Below are 14,669 nucleotides of genomic sequence, written 5' to 3' on the forward strand. Positions count from 1 at the left end.
TAATTTAAAAGCTGATCTTCATAATTCTTCATGATTTGTCTCCCAGAGCTTTTGCAATTGCAAGGAATACTTGTGAAATACATCACCCATGGGAATATTCCATGCCTGTCTCTGTGTGGGGCTGCAATGCTTTTGTCTCCAGCTGTATAGAAATAAACACTCATGTACAAAAGAGATGAGGGCAGCTTGTGAAAGAACAAGGAACAATCTCGGGCTTTACACTGACACATTATTCAGATCTGTTATAAAACAGATTTCAGGGATGAGGGGGGACTTTGTAACTGCAGCCTCCCTAAGCCCTGGCCCAGCCTTTGGAGATAAGGCAGAACCTGGCAAACTGGGATGCCATAATTGCACTGCTGGGTGTAATTTATCCATCCTAATAATACCCTTACATTGATGCCAGTCCCTGAGCAATAATCTCCAGACTCCACAGTCTCATATGCATAATTCAAGCACATGATTAAGATGATTGGATATTTCCTGGGGGGAATACATGGATTTAGGTTCAGTACTGCTCAACTTTGCAACAGACAGAACTAGTTTCTACACAAGGAAAACACATAGTAAGTAACAAATTTCAGATTTTGGAGGTGGACATATTCATATCAGTATGACAGTAAAGCATTTATACTGCAGCTGATTAGATTTTTGACCCACCAGTGAATAAATCAAATTTCAAACCTGATATAAAGCATTTTTACTCTTCCTTATCCCTTTCTATCTTTTAATAAGCATGGAAGTTGTCCACTCCTGGTAGAGTTTTGATCATCTATCCCTATATTGCAAGGAAAATCTCTAACTTTTGCATTTTAATATATTTTTCATCTTTTGAGCAAAGTTATTACTTATTTTCTATTTTCAACCATCTTTATGCATGTGTAGCCAGGATTTCTTTTAAAATGTCCAAGAATTCAATCAATTAGAGATCTGACCTGCTAGGAAATTCTTTCAGGATCTGATACAGAGAACATAAAAAACTCTCCAACAAACTTGAAAATCCTTTAAAGGGGTATAAATAACAAAGTAAAAACTTGCTGATTTAGGCAACAGAGGATAGAGACACTGATGGAGAATTTCACCAACATGGTGTGGTAAAAGTTATCAGCAACCCTACTGAGGGAAGCACAAAGTTAGGAGTATATCCTCTGCAAGAATTAAAAAGTGAAAATACCTATTCTATCTGTGTTTGGAGTTCTTCCTCCCACTCTGGTGGACAGGAGACATTTCCCTCTCACAGAGCCTGTAAACCATAGAAATTGCAATTTCACCAGAAGAAGAATTTTTAAACTATGGCAGATTCAGGCAAGAGCAGGAAATTTCTGAAGGATTTACTTATGGAAGTCAAAGTGATTTATTTGGAGGACTGTAAGTGTCTTCTCAGACTTCTGGCTGAACCTTGAGGCATTCTTTGATCTGCAGGGCAAGACAGAGAAACCAGGGATCTGCATGAGCTGGGGGTGCAGCAGTGCTGGAGCTCGGGGCTGTCACCCACACGCTGCACTCCTGGCAGAGCCCCTGTCACCTCTGTGGGGTCTGGGAGAGCTGGAGCTCAAACTCTGCCCTACAAACTCCACATGGCACTGCTGACTCTCCACTGTCCCCTTGGATTGGGGGTTTTGGGTTCAGCTGTTGGTTTTAGTTCCATACTGAACCAAATCCCTGGAGCAGAGTGGCAGAGGTTTGTCCCTCTGCTCCAAGCTGTGCTTCACAGCTCTGCATCATTCCGAGTCAGTGAAAGCAGCAATTCACTTGGGACTTCCACAGGCATAACCCTGACCCAAAGCAATCCCTCCAAAATTCTGTGAGCATTTGCAGCATCCTTATTATTCAGCATTTTTGAGCTGCTAAATCTGGGAACAGCTGTGGATAGATGCTTGGAGGATTAGGCTGTACTTTGCTAATAAGACCTGACTGCAGCATCTCAGGAAACAGTGAAAGTCATTCTATAAATAGTGAAGGATTCTGTTACAAAATGCTTTTACATATATTAAATCAAGATGCCATAATTAAAGTAACTATTTCAGAGGGACGGATAATAAGGAAAAAGTCATTAATAATATCTTACCTCGTGTGCCTCTGGGAAAAGAATCTGATTGAGTCAGGCTAAAAATGCTCTGCAATTGAAACAAAATAGTTATATTTTCATTGGTTTAAAATAAATTACTGGTAGAGAAAATGATAAGGAAAACATACAAGTCTATTAGTGATACACACTGCTATAGCTCTTCTAAGGTTTTTCTAAGCATATCACAGTGTTTTCATAATCGCAATCAAAATAGCTGGTTAAGTGAGTGATGCAGCTTAAATTACAGAATTAAAATATTTCAACCATTTTCCTGCAGATTTGGAATGGCTCCTTAAAGCATCTGAAGTGCCAGTGGAGTGCCAGGATTCTCTCCAGTCAGTGATTGTCTGCTGTTTGCAATCAGTCTCCACTTTGTCACCCTGTTTCCAATAAAATATTAATGTAATCAGGTGAAATTATCCTCCTTCCAGCCCCACGTGGGCTTTGGAGTCAGTGTTGTGTTTGCTGCTGCTCCAAGTGGGTTCATGGGGCTCCAAATAAGCAAGAGATGCCGAGATCAAAAGGTGACAATTAAAAAATGACACTTGATGACGCATTTTTAAATACATCATGGCATTATAAGGTACAGAATTACTCTGTCCTAGGACAAAATTTCTGAGATCCCAGAGGCTTCCTGTGGATGGGGAATATTTGATCCCCACTACTCTGCTGCTTTTGTCCAAGCAGGGCTTCAATTGGCAGCAATAAAGCTGGAAACCATGAACATCAAAAACTGTAAAGAAATTAAGTTACCTTAACAACACAATGGTGTAATTAGTCACAATTAGTGGAGCTATAAATTGTAAGTGATTAAAAATGAGGCTCAGATAAAGACGGTGAATTTGACTAAAAATGTTTCCATTAGAAAGATTTGACCTTCTTACCCATTAAATCTGAGCATTAATCTACAGATGAAAATCAAGTTACAATTGAATAGAGACAATTACATTTCAATTCTGGTTGACAGTAAGCTCAGGTTTTATAATACAGTTGTTTTGTGACCCCAGGCACCTCATCTAAAGCCCTTTCCATCTCTAAACAAAGATAATACTTCCCTGTCTTTGTGAAGAGCTTTGAAACCTTGGCTGAATTGTTATTATTTATGTGTACAGCCCTGAAAGCATAAGTCAACAGGATGGCTGTGTTTGCACATCTGAGCCTGGAGTATTGTGAGCAAAATATTTACTCTCTCTGCACCCAAATAAATTTTGCTGGAAATATTGCAGCAGATGACTACTAACACTTTGCTTGCTTGCTTGTTCTTCCAAGAGAATCCTAAATAAAGCTCTGGATCCTTCCAAATGTATGTACTTGACTTCTGTCACAGAAATGAATTCACTGAAATCCATGGGACTGGTCACACGCCTCTGTTCAGGCTGAAGTGCACAGCAGCAGCACAATCTCAACTTAAGGGAGCACCAAATATCAAATCCATTTTTATCCATGCAAAGTCACCCTCACCAACCCCACCCCAATGCCTTTGTACTCATGTAGCCCAGTTTGTCACACTCCCACTGAAGTCTTTGGATCACCCTCTGATTAACTTCATTGACAGATGAAATACATGAGTTTTTCATTCACTACAGATTCTGGCTGTCCCCTAAAGAATTGCCTGATCTCATCCTCTGGGTTTTAAAGAGTTCAATAATAAGAAAAGGAATTAGGTGTTGAGTATTGGCAGGGTTTGATAGATACAAATTAGTAGTGAGGACATCAGTAATTAAAACGAGAAAAAAAGAAAGATTGGTAAAAAGAAAAGAAAAAATAAGGATTGGAAATGTAAAAGCATGAAAGAAAGAGCTCTCTTTCATGCAATTGAAATAAAATAGTTATTAAATTAGTTATTAAATATATTAACATTAGTCATTAAATATATTAATATTAATTTAGCAATTGAAACAAAATAGTTATTAAATTAAATAGTTATTAAATTACCTCCCCTCAAGCTCAGGAGCATTGCCCTGTTTGACTCTCCATGGGTAAGGGAAGGTGATGGCCACTCAGCAGTGGAGCACAGGGCAGGAGAGCATGTCCAGGGTGTCACTGGGCAGTGTGACAGCACAGCCATGGGATTGTGGAGCTGCACAAACACCCTGAGAGGCCTCCTCGTGAGGCACATCCCAGTGATGGAAGGAAGTCCCTCAGCACTTCATCTCGTGCTGGAGAGGGTGTGAGCAACAGCTCCAAGAGTCTCAGGGACGAATTGAGGCAAGAAGAAACATGGGGGTTTTGTTCCTTTGGGATTTTCTGCTTGCACAGTCCAGGCACTGCTTCCCAGTCTAGCTGCAGATGTGGCTCACACAAAATCACCACTCCAAGGGTCCTGCCAGGTAAACTGACTCAGCAGGTACCAGAGAGCCAGACCTGTAAAATGTGCTGATTCTCAAGTCCCTGACTCCCAGAGAAGCCAGGGGTCACAGCCCTGTGCTGGAGTGCAGAAACACCTCTCTGGGTTGTTGTTCACCAATACCTGCCTGAAGCTGCTGCAGGCTGACTTGTGTTGCAGAGGTCTGTGGTGAGACTTGTGCATTATCAGTTTCACATTTAGGAAAGATTTTCCTGTCCCCTAAACTGTCTGTGCCATTCTGAAAACAAGGATGAGAAAGTGTGCCTGCAGTACATCCTGCATGACCACTGTTTGCTTGCTGTGACAATAAGGGTTGGTACACAAACATCAAGTATCTCTGGGAGTAAGGCATTTCTCTCACCTCCTGAGAAGGGGATGGAATATCCCCTCCTCTAATGAAAGTGATTTTTCTTTCATATTCTTAAACCTTCTAGGTTGTGTTTTGTAGCCAGCAGCCAAAAAAAGCTCCAAAAGGAGTCTTCAGAAGTCAAATAAAAGCCCACGTGTACGTGAAGGTCACACACATGGTCACCAGGAGCAGCTGTACTTCTGCATTGCAGCTGAAACCAAGATTATGCTTCAGGTTTCCTCTGCAAGCCCCCAGAGAGAACATTGCTCACAGAGATGCAAAATTAAAGGCACAAGTACAATGGATTTCTTGCTCATTGGGTACGAAGGCCACAAACAACACGACTGCACTTGCATACAATAAATAGGAACGTTTTCGTTTAACGATGACTCTGCTGTTACCAAGAACACCTTCAAAGCTTTCAAAATATATTTGCAAGATTTCCTCTTTTGCACTGCTATAAGCAAAAAGCAATGCTGAGCAAGTCAGTAACTGGCTGGAGCTCAGAATGGAGCCAACATAATCTCTGGCAGAGCCTGCTATCACTTACAAGGAGTGAATGACACACAGGCAAAATTAAAAGTATTATCTAGAAGGAAAAGACCCAAAAAGTAGCCCAGGGCTACAGAAAAAGCCATAACTGTGTCAAAACAACAAGTCTGAAGGGAAATAAAATCATGTAATGGAAGCCCAACTCAAAAAATAGAATTTTTCAGTTTTTCAGTTTCTTAAACTTTTTTGAAAGCCAGAGGAAAGCTGAGAGTGCAACAGGGATGTGACACACCTCCAGCTTTTAGTCTGAGCTGCCTGCACTGCATCTCCTGCTGAATTTAGTCATTGATCTAAAACTGGGGTTCTAAGCTCATGACAAAGATCGTTTGTATTATTATGGGTCACATGGAAGGCCACATTGATCTAAAACTGGGGTTCTAAGCTCATGACACAGATCGTTTGTATTTTTATGGGTCACATGGAAAACCATCAATCACATTCCAGAGGGATATATTAAAGTATAAATATGCTTTAAAATGTATATAGGTCAATATTGGGGGTTTTTTGTGTTTTTTTTTTCCATGTGTGTGTGCCAAAATGTGAGGAAATACATGGTCTTACTACAGAAGTAGACCACTTTTTTCAGAGCCATGGCAGAATGTCCTATACAGCTTCTAACTTTTTTAATCTGGAATTTATAGCAGCACATACAAGACAAAATTTAAAGCTTGGTGGCTGTGGCCAGATTCCAGTTTTTCACCAGTTAAATGAAAGAATACAAACTTTGCTTTTTTTTCTGGTGTTGCTTGTTCAACAGGAAACAAGATGAGAAGAGGTAGGGAAAATGGGTACAGAACAACACTCTTTCCTTTCTCACAGGAAAAAATTATTACCGAGTATGCAAGTTGAATTGCATGCCTCCAATTATTTGGTACCTAAATCTCATCCATTTTCTTCTGTAGAGTGATTTAATTGAAGAACAGCTGCTCTGGGATCATTCCCAGGGTGTCCAAATGTGTCTCTGGGTCACAGCAAAGAGCACTTAAGCAGGTAAAATGACAATTACAGGGGCTGCCATCAGGCAGAGCATTGAGAGCCTCATTCTAGCAGCCTGTTGACATGGCCAAAGCTCAAAGTTAAGCCTGTGGCATTAAATACATTCCAGTCCAGGACAAGCAATGTTGGGAAGCCTGAGGGAGCTGTAGGAAAGCAACCTGATACTTCTCTTTCTATGCATTTTAAGCTCTGCTACTTCCCTGCTAGGTCTGTGCACTGTGCACCATGAGAAGCAGAAATATTTGACTTTTGGGTCTTTAGCAGCGAGCTAGATGGAATACTTGTGCTCTGGGTAAGGCAGACATTTGCTCACAGCTGCTGAGCACATTACTGTACTTTGCACTTGTGCAGCAGGTGAATTACCTGAGAAACCAGCTCAGAGCAGCTCCCTGCAGCCAAGCAAGAATGTCAAAGGAAGTGACGTGCAGATGTTGTTTTTGTTTTCTCACCTGAACACCTACTGCCCCTCATACTCCATTCTCACACATGGCTTTTTTTACTGTATTTCCCTCAAAATCTTTCTTTTCCCCCAGTTATCTCTACCTCTATCCTTTACTCTTCACAGGTTATTTGAAAACCTATTTTAAACAGGGTAACAGTTACTCAGGGTGCATCTTACCTGAGTATAATCCATGTGCTCCCATTTATTAATAGATTCCAACTCCTCTCCTGCAGGAAGGAGGGTACTGCCCCCCTCCCACACATCTAACAATGAGGAGCTCCTTGGGCTGTTTCAGCCCATTGACTGTTGTCAATAACATTACTGTTAGTCTTTATTTGTAACTAATCTCAAATGATATTCAATTGTATCACTAGAGAGATTACTTCTTAAACAATAGCTATATAAAAGGTCCCACTTCTTCCCTGATATACAGGGAGTTAGGAACATTAAAGAACCAAAATGAAGATAAAAGGAAAACAGGAATTTACAAATTGTCAGGAAAAAAATAAAAAAGGCTGGCAGGTGGAATGTGTAAAAAAACCAAAACAACTTTTTAAGGTTTACAATCTAGTGAAAGAGATTTCTGGGATATCTCAAGATGTAGCAATATTATCTGAGATGAATGAAAGTGACAGATTGTGCTGCTGTCTCTGAAACCACACTGTTTGTCTAAGGAGTGGAGCATTCTGTGTTCCAAGAGCTCTGTGATCCCCTCCCTCCTCACGTGGCTCCGTGAGCCCATCAGAGGCAGGGTGGTTTCTGCAGGCCACTTGTGGAGTCTCTGACAGCAGGAAGGACTGGGGTTGAGGTGAAGCCGTGCAGTTGTGCTTCAGATGCTCTCAGCACCCACGTTCAGAGTGAAACTGGTGTCAGGGCAGGCTCCCTCTGTGAAGCTGCACAGGAAAAGGCAAACTTAGGCTTGGCAAACCATTTCTGCAGAAGGCTGCTTCAGGATTCCCAGGGCATAGCACAGTGGGGCCACATGTTCAGCTACAGAGGCATATGTTGGATGCTTTCTGGACATAAAGTCAGAATCCCTCAGCTGTGCCTCAGGAGAAGGGTTGCAATGGCCCAAGAAACACATCCTGAGGTGAAGTTACTCATGTATCACATCTTTTTCCTGCACCAAAATCAATCAGAAAGGAGCAGCAATCAGCAGTGAATGAAAAGAAATCCTGTCTCTAGAAACTGATTTTTAGCCATGGGTTCATCACCTCTGCAGGTAGGGAGATGCTGTGTTCAGGCTGTGGATGGAGTCTCCAGGGGGATTCCACAAATTATTAATGGGGCAAGAAGACAAAGAGCTCAGTCAGACTCAGAAATGCTCAGACTGCACCAGGTATTTGTCTGGCCAAAAATGAAACAAAACGAAGCAAACCAAAGCAATATAAATAACCAAGAAGGCAACTCCCCCTCTTCAGTACAGTGTCAGTGTTTTACCACCACAGCAAACCTGACCCTGTTTTCCCAGCCCTGCTAATCCATTGCACACAAACAACAATCCACCCAGGGTGCTGAAAATGGCTGCACACAGCTGGAAAATCACTTTTTCTAGCATATTCTTTGTCAATTTCTGCCTCTGATACATATTTGACCTGCTGTCAGACCCCCCACTGGCCCAGCCTCATCAGGATGAGAGAAAGGAGAGCACTGTCAGTCAAGGGCTCCTCTGGCTTGCTCCCTCTGAGTGTTTATTGATGGAACCACTAAATCTGTCTACAAGTACCTTTTCCCAAGAAATAACTGCCTGCTTGTGGTGCTCGAATAAATACCTTTTATTGCCTGTGTGCAAGTCCTGGTTTTATGGAGAATCAGGGAGAATAAGGATTAATTACAGCACCCATGGCACAAGCTTTGAGAAAATAAGGCCTCCCAAAATAAAACCAAGGCAAGCAGAGCTGCTGTGCTCAGCACTTTGCAGTTTCCATCCCAGAAACCCACCAGCCCAGCTGCCTGCACACTCTATGGAAGTACAAAGCATGGGAATTCCATGGATTGGCTGCTGATCATTCCTAGTCTGGATTTGTAGACACCAGAGGTTTAGATCAGTTTAGCAAACCACCAGCACATTACAGTGCACAAAAGTAAGGGTTAATACTTGAATGGCTCTGTGCAAGTAGACTTGAATAGGATGGTTATTGCAAACCAGTAATTCTCCCTGCATACACACAAATCTAGTTTTTCTGTGTTGGATTTAAGTGAAAAAGGTTGTCATATAATCTTTACAACAGGGCTCTATGGAATGACATGTTTACCAACATTGTCATGCTGTTAAACTCTGCTCCCCTGAATGCAAAGTGAATTTGCACTTTTTGCCATTTTGCCATTAAATTCAGAGTGATGTTGACTTCATATTTGGCCCATTTTTCATCCTTAGAGAATCTGGAGCTCACCAGCAAAAGTTCTGATTTTACACCTCTCCATTCAGTGCCTGTTCATTTTATGTCTATAGAAAACTGATCAAAGTCAGCTCATTAATTGCTTTTTCACAAAGCAATGAAAACCTCATTAATTTTGAAATGGAGCCTATACTATGAATGTTCTTGTGGTTTACACTAAAGATTGATCTGGTATCTATTTATTAGTGCAGTTCTATGTACTTTAACTAATGGCTCTTTAGGTCTTTAGACTAATGGCTTCTTCATATGTTTCTGTGCAGAAGGATTTGCCACTAACTTCAGAGAAAATTGGGTTCATGAAACAAATGTTTATCACACTGAAAGAGAAAAGTAAATGAGAAAAAAACCCCAGCATAATTTAAAGGGCTCCACTAACATGGAAATACATGCTTTATACAAATAGGTAAACAGATATTATTTCAGAAAAAAAGACTAATTTCTAACATTTTTGGCGGTTTTACAGATATTTTAGATATTTTGTGTCATGTCCCATTTATCTTTTATTTTTATTTCCAGATAATCTGATATCAGTAACAGCTCCTGGCAGTTGTTTCACCCTTATCCTCCCTGGCTGCCCAAGTGGGCAGATGGGAAAAGTGGCAATATTTGCTACATGAAGATAAGAGACCCTGAAAATATCAGCTAAAATACCTTGGTTCACTTAACCAGAGTGGTGGGAGTTGATTTCTGATTAATTGCAGTCAAGGGAATTGTATCCAAGTGATGATGGATCACTGTGAATGTGGTGTGGGAACTGAGTGTTGTCACCTACACTGCCAGTTGCTAATCTATAGTATTTTAATGACTCATGTTTAGGCATTTTAACTAAAAGCAGTCAGTCTATTAAACTTTTAAATGTAGATGCATTTAAGATGTGAACACTCTTCAATTTCCACTCGGTGTGCACAACAACTTAATAACATCATTACACATAAATGCATTGCTGTACATGAGGAGTAAGCTGTGGTACAGCAGAAATTGGATTGCACATTTACCCTAATTATTTGATGAGATAACATTACACCAATTAGCTACATTTTTTTTCTCTTTCCACTGAAATGTGCTTGGAATTGAAACAACTTTGTATTGTTACGGTCTAAGCCTAAGCTTTAACCAAGAGTTGAAAAGAGTTCCAATACAACTTGGAAAAAGAACCCATAACCACAAATCCGGGGCTGGGATAACATGAATTTTTTCAATATCTATGCAAAGCAGTCAGGGAAAGCCATTCAGATGCTGAATGGAATTCCATTTCTTGCTTTCATGCCACCCTTAAGGCCATGGATTATCCCTTCATGAGTTCTGGGAGGCAAAGACCCACTCAGTTTTTTCCCTGTTCTAAGGCCAGAGCCCAAAATGGACATGTTAAAGGACAGGTAACATTTCCATTAATCCTCTAACTCAGCCAGGTTACACTCCCTTGCCATAAAAATTCTGGTTCTGGTTCCCTGTGGATACTGAAACAATTTGCTTGGGAGCTCATAGGAGGGTTGGTACAATCCCAGCTCTAAGGGGAATGTGGCTGTGGGAGGCAGGCAAATGGGACAAAATCTGTATTTCTGAGCAATTTGGGACAGGACAGACCTGAACACTGTCTGGTTTCATGGGGACAGAGAGGGTTCAAAGCTGTTTTGTAGCTTGGCACTGTCCAGATCACACTAACCAGCTTTTTTTTTTTTTAAATATGCAAACTAAATTTACATGAAAATTGTAAATCTGTCAACTGAAACCTCACAACTGTATCTTGGAAAACCACGACAGGCTCAAATCCTATCTATAAGCACAAGCAGAATCAGTGAAGGCTCTGTAGCCATTTAGTGGCTGCCTGTTATGACCAATCAAAAACCACAGAAGAGAGAAACGTATGAATTTAATCTTAGACACATCTTTATACATTTCTTTAACAGATTTAAATACATTTTCCATTTCCACTCTAACTTCATTTCTTTGCTTTCCTAATTTTGTCTTTCTTTGATGAAAATCATCCCTCCATTGCTGAGTGAAAACCTCACCTGCCTCAGTGAAATTCCCAACCATAATGCCTTAAACTCAATCAATAAGAGGGAGTTTTACAGAACATTTAGACTAATGAGGCACTGATAAAAATTCAGTGGTTTCAGTTTCCATGCAAATGGGCTCTAATATGCTGTGCTCCAGGTACAATCCTTCTGGCGCTAACGAGGAATGAATGCTAAATGGTCACGCTGTGCTTTGGGGTGGTTCCTGTCCCTTTCTACAGCTGACTGCCACAATTATCCCACAGAGCCAAGCACATCTTCTGCAAATTAGGAAAGCAGAGATGTTCCCAAAACTGACCTCTGAGCCCTGCGTACGACAGGGACACAGAGCTGTTAGACTGGGCCCAGGAGAGACCACCAAGCTGATCAGAGGGATGGAGCACTTCTGCTGTGAGGAAAGGCTGAGAGAATTGGGATAGTTCAGCCTGGAGAAGAGAAGCTTTGGTGGGATCTGATTGCCCCCTCAAGTAGCTGAAAGGAACTTACAGGAAAGATGGGGAAAGATATTTACAGCAGCTTGTGCTGGTTCTTGGCTTCTTTTTCTGCCTCTGTCAAGGTCGGGATTGATGGCACTTGAGATGGAATTTCACATTCAGCCTTAGATGTTTATTATTTCTTATCTATATTACAAGTCACGAGTTCTACAGCATTCTACTAACAAACTACAAAATGGCCAACTATCTTTCTATGCTAGGTCTTTTAGGGGTAAATCATCCAATTAAGAAACGACACCTAAAATATTTTCACTTTTAACCCAATAACTGATCACTGGAAGTCCACAATGCAGACTTACACAATCCCACCCAAACCCAGGAAGAAGAAGGTGAAGAAGAACAAGCAGCCATTGCCCCAAAACATCCATCTTGCCCCATATATATCGCTATATTCTAAAACCTTAAACTCTAAGTTTTCCACCCTGTGATATTACACACTTCTAATCAAACTACACACCCATACTCCCAGTGCTATCAATCAATTCTGGGAGCCTTTTCCACGGCCTCAGGTCAAATGTGGTGATCTCCTGAGAGTCAGAGTCTGTCAGCACAGAAAGTCTAGAATTCTCAGCACCCAGGACTCCAACAAGCTTGAGTGACAGAAAAAGGAAGAATAGGTTCAAATTGAAAAGAGTAGGTTTAGACCAGATTTTAAGAAAAATTTTTTCCTGTGAGAGTGGGGAGGCCCTGGCACAGGTTGCCCAGAGAAGCTGTGGCTGCCCCTGGATCCCTGGAAGTGTCCAAGGCCAGGTTGGAACTGGATTATCTTCAAGATCCCTTCCCACCCAAACTGTTCTGGGATTCTCTGACTCTGCTACTTACTGTTCCATAAGCTTTGGCAGCAGTGCAACAAATACAGGCAAGAAACATCCTTTGGTAGTGACTGCTGCAGGTTGTGTACATCTGCCAACAATGGAGGACAGAGGTTTCTCCCCAGACTGCACTACCCTTTACTCACCATGCCTTGGAAATGTAACAGCACAGAAAACCAGTTCCTCTCCTAGACTGGATTACAACAGCTCTGCAGAGGAAAATGTCTTGCCCATAGAAACCAGCACAGAATGGCTACTGTCTCCTCTACAAGGGATTGTGGAAAGGTTTTCACAGCCCATATCAATCCCCAGAATAATGCACAACACCAGCTTTTGCTTTGCTGCTTCATTTATCATTCCAGAATGGCCTTTTGCCTGGCTGCACTGAGGCTGGTGCCCACACAGCAGTCAGGCTTCCCCAAACATCTTTAAATACCTGAAGCCCAAACCCAAACACAGCTCTCTGCCTGACTTTTGACACAGGAGCAATGAGAGGCATTAATATTCATTGGCAAGAAAAAATAATTTAACTGGAATAATTATTTTAAAAATACCTTTAAGCAGAGCAGAATCATCTCTGGATCCTGCTTTTTATGATAATTTACCTTGCAGGAATTTCTTATTAATAAAAAATAGATCTAATTGATATTTAATGGGAATTCTGGCAATGCTATTTGAAAGATACTTTTGTCCATTGTTTTGCATTTAGAAACACTCTGCTGCCAAACTCTTCAGTTTGATAGTCACTGATGGAATAAATATTTTGAGATTGACTTTTTGTCCCCTGGTTAGATGAGAACAGACACAGGATGATGGCTGGGCACAGCTCGGCTGTACTTGCAGGCTTATGATGTTGCACTTTGGCTCAGATTTTTGATCTTTGATTCCCACTCCTGGTTTTTGCCTGACTGCCTGTTAACAGCAGTGCCTGGGCCAGTTCCTCTCACTGGGGGAATCCACACGATGGAATGCTGCCTCTCCCTCCCTGATCAGACCCTTTCCCATCTCATGCTACGCAGAGCGTGATGCCAGAATTGCCCTTCCAAAACCTGAAGTGATTTAATGTAGCATACAAAATGTCATCTATACAATTACACGTAAAATGGGGAAAATATGCAAGCAGAGAGAATTGGCCTTGGAAGAGTTCCACAGAAAGAATTTTCTTTTAAAAACACTGCTTTTATTGCACCCAGAGGAAGCACAGCAGAGTTCCTGCTTCCCATTTCTTATGAAGTGTGAATTCTTCACACTGGGCCACTGAGTTTCAGCAAGGCATTCCAGAAAGCAACAGATGGGGAAAGGAAAAGAAAAGGTCTGGGACTTCTGGGGTGAATTTTACACCAAAGACCATCACGGGAGTGGATTTTGCCTAGCTGGGCTTTAGACTGAATATAAAATGCCTTGAGAAACAACAGCCTGCTAAGAAGAAACTGGATATATCACATATTCATATTTCTTGGGAAAAGAAAGAATTAAGGTAGTTGCTGTTTCCTCCATAGTAACTTCCTAATTGGGATTTGGTCAATAGGCAGTATCAGAGATGGGGAAACAAGAAAACAAAACCCTACAGAATTCACTGTCCCATTTTCCAAAACATCTACAAGCACCCAAGTCATCTGTTGACCTGGTGACTACAAATCTGAATGATATCATGAAATTGAGTGTCTCCAGAGAAATAAAAGGATGAAGGCTCAGCAGAATATCTGACGGTCTGAGCAAGGTTCAGGCCAGTCAGACCCAAAGAACAAGAACAATCTCAATCTACCAACATCTGCAACTGCTGCTGTTAAAGGTGAAGTAATCCCTTTGCCAAACAGATGAGAAAATGAAGGCAACCCTCAGATGAAAATCCTGTATGGTGCTGCTTCTCTTCAGAGAAAAGCATGAAAAGGGTGTTAGAGCTGTTTCAATACCACCAAGATAAGGAGACATCAAAGAGTTGCTTCATCAAGTGTGGTCAAATGAACTAAGATTTTTAAAGGAATCAAAATTAACTTGTAAGCCATTAAGGAGGAAAGATTAAATCCTTTTGTTCTTTTAATGTCCCTCAGCGAAAATTCCCCTTTTTCTGTTGTCACTAAGGAAAGCCATTCTGATTCACTTCCAGGGCTTTCAGTGACTGAAGGAGCAGGAAAAGAAGTGGAATGGGAAGGATCACAAGAAGCAGGAATCCTGGACTTGGCACCTCAGCC

The sequence above is a fragment of the Passer montanus genome, unplaced genomic scaffold (assembly GCF_014805655.1).
Source record: "Passer montanus isolate IOZ18808 unplaced genomic scaffold, ASM1480565v1 scaffold37, whole genome shotgun sequence".
NCBI classification, from domain to species: domain Eukaryota; kingdom Metazoa; phylum Chordata; class Aves; order Passeriformes; family Passeridae; genus Passer; species Passer montanus.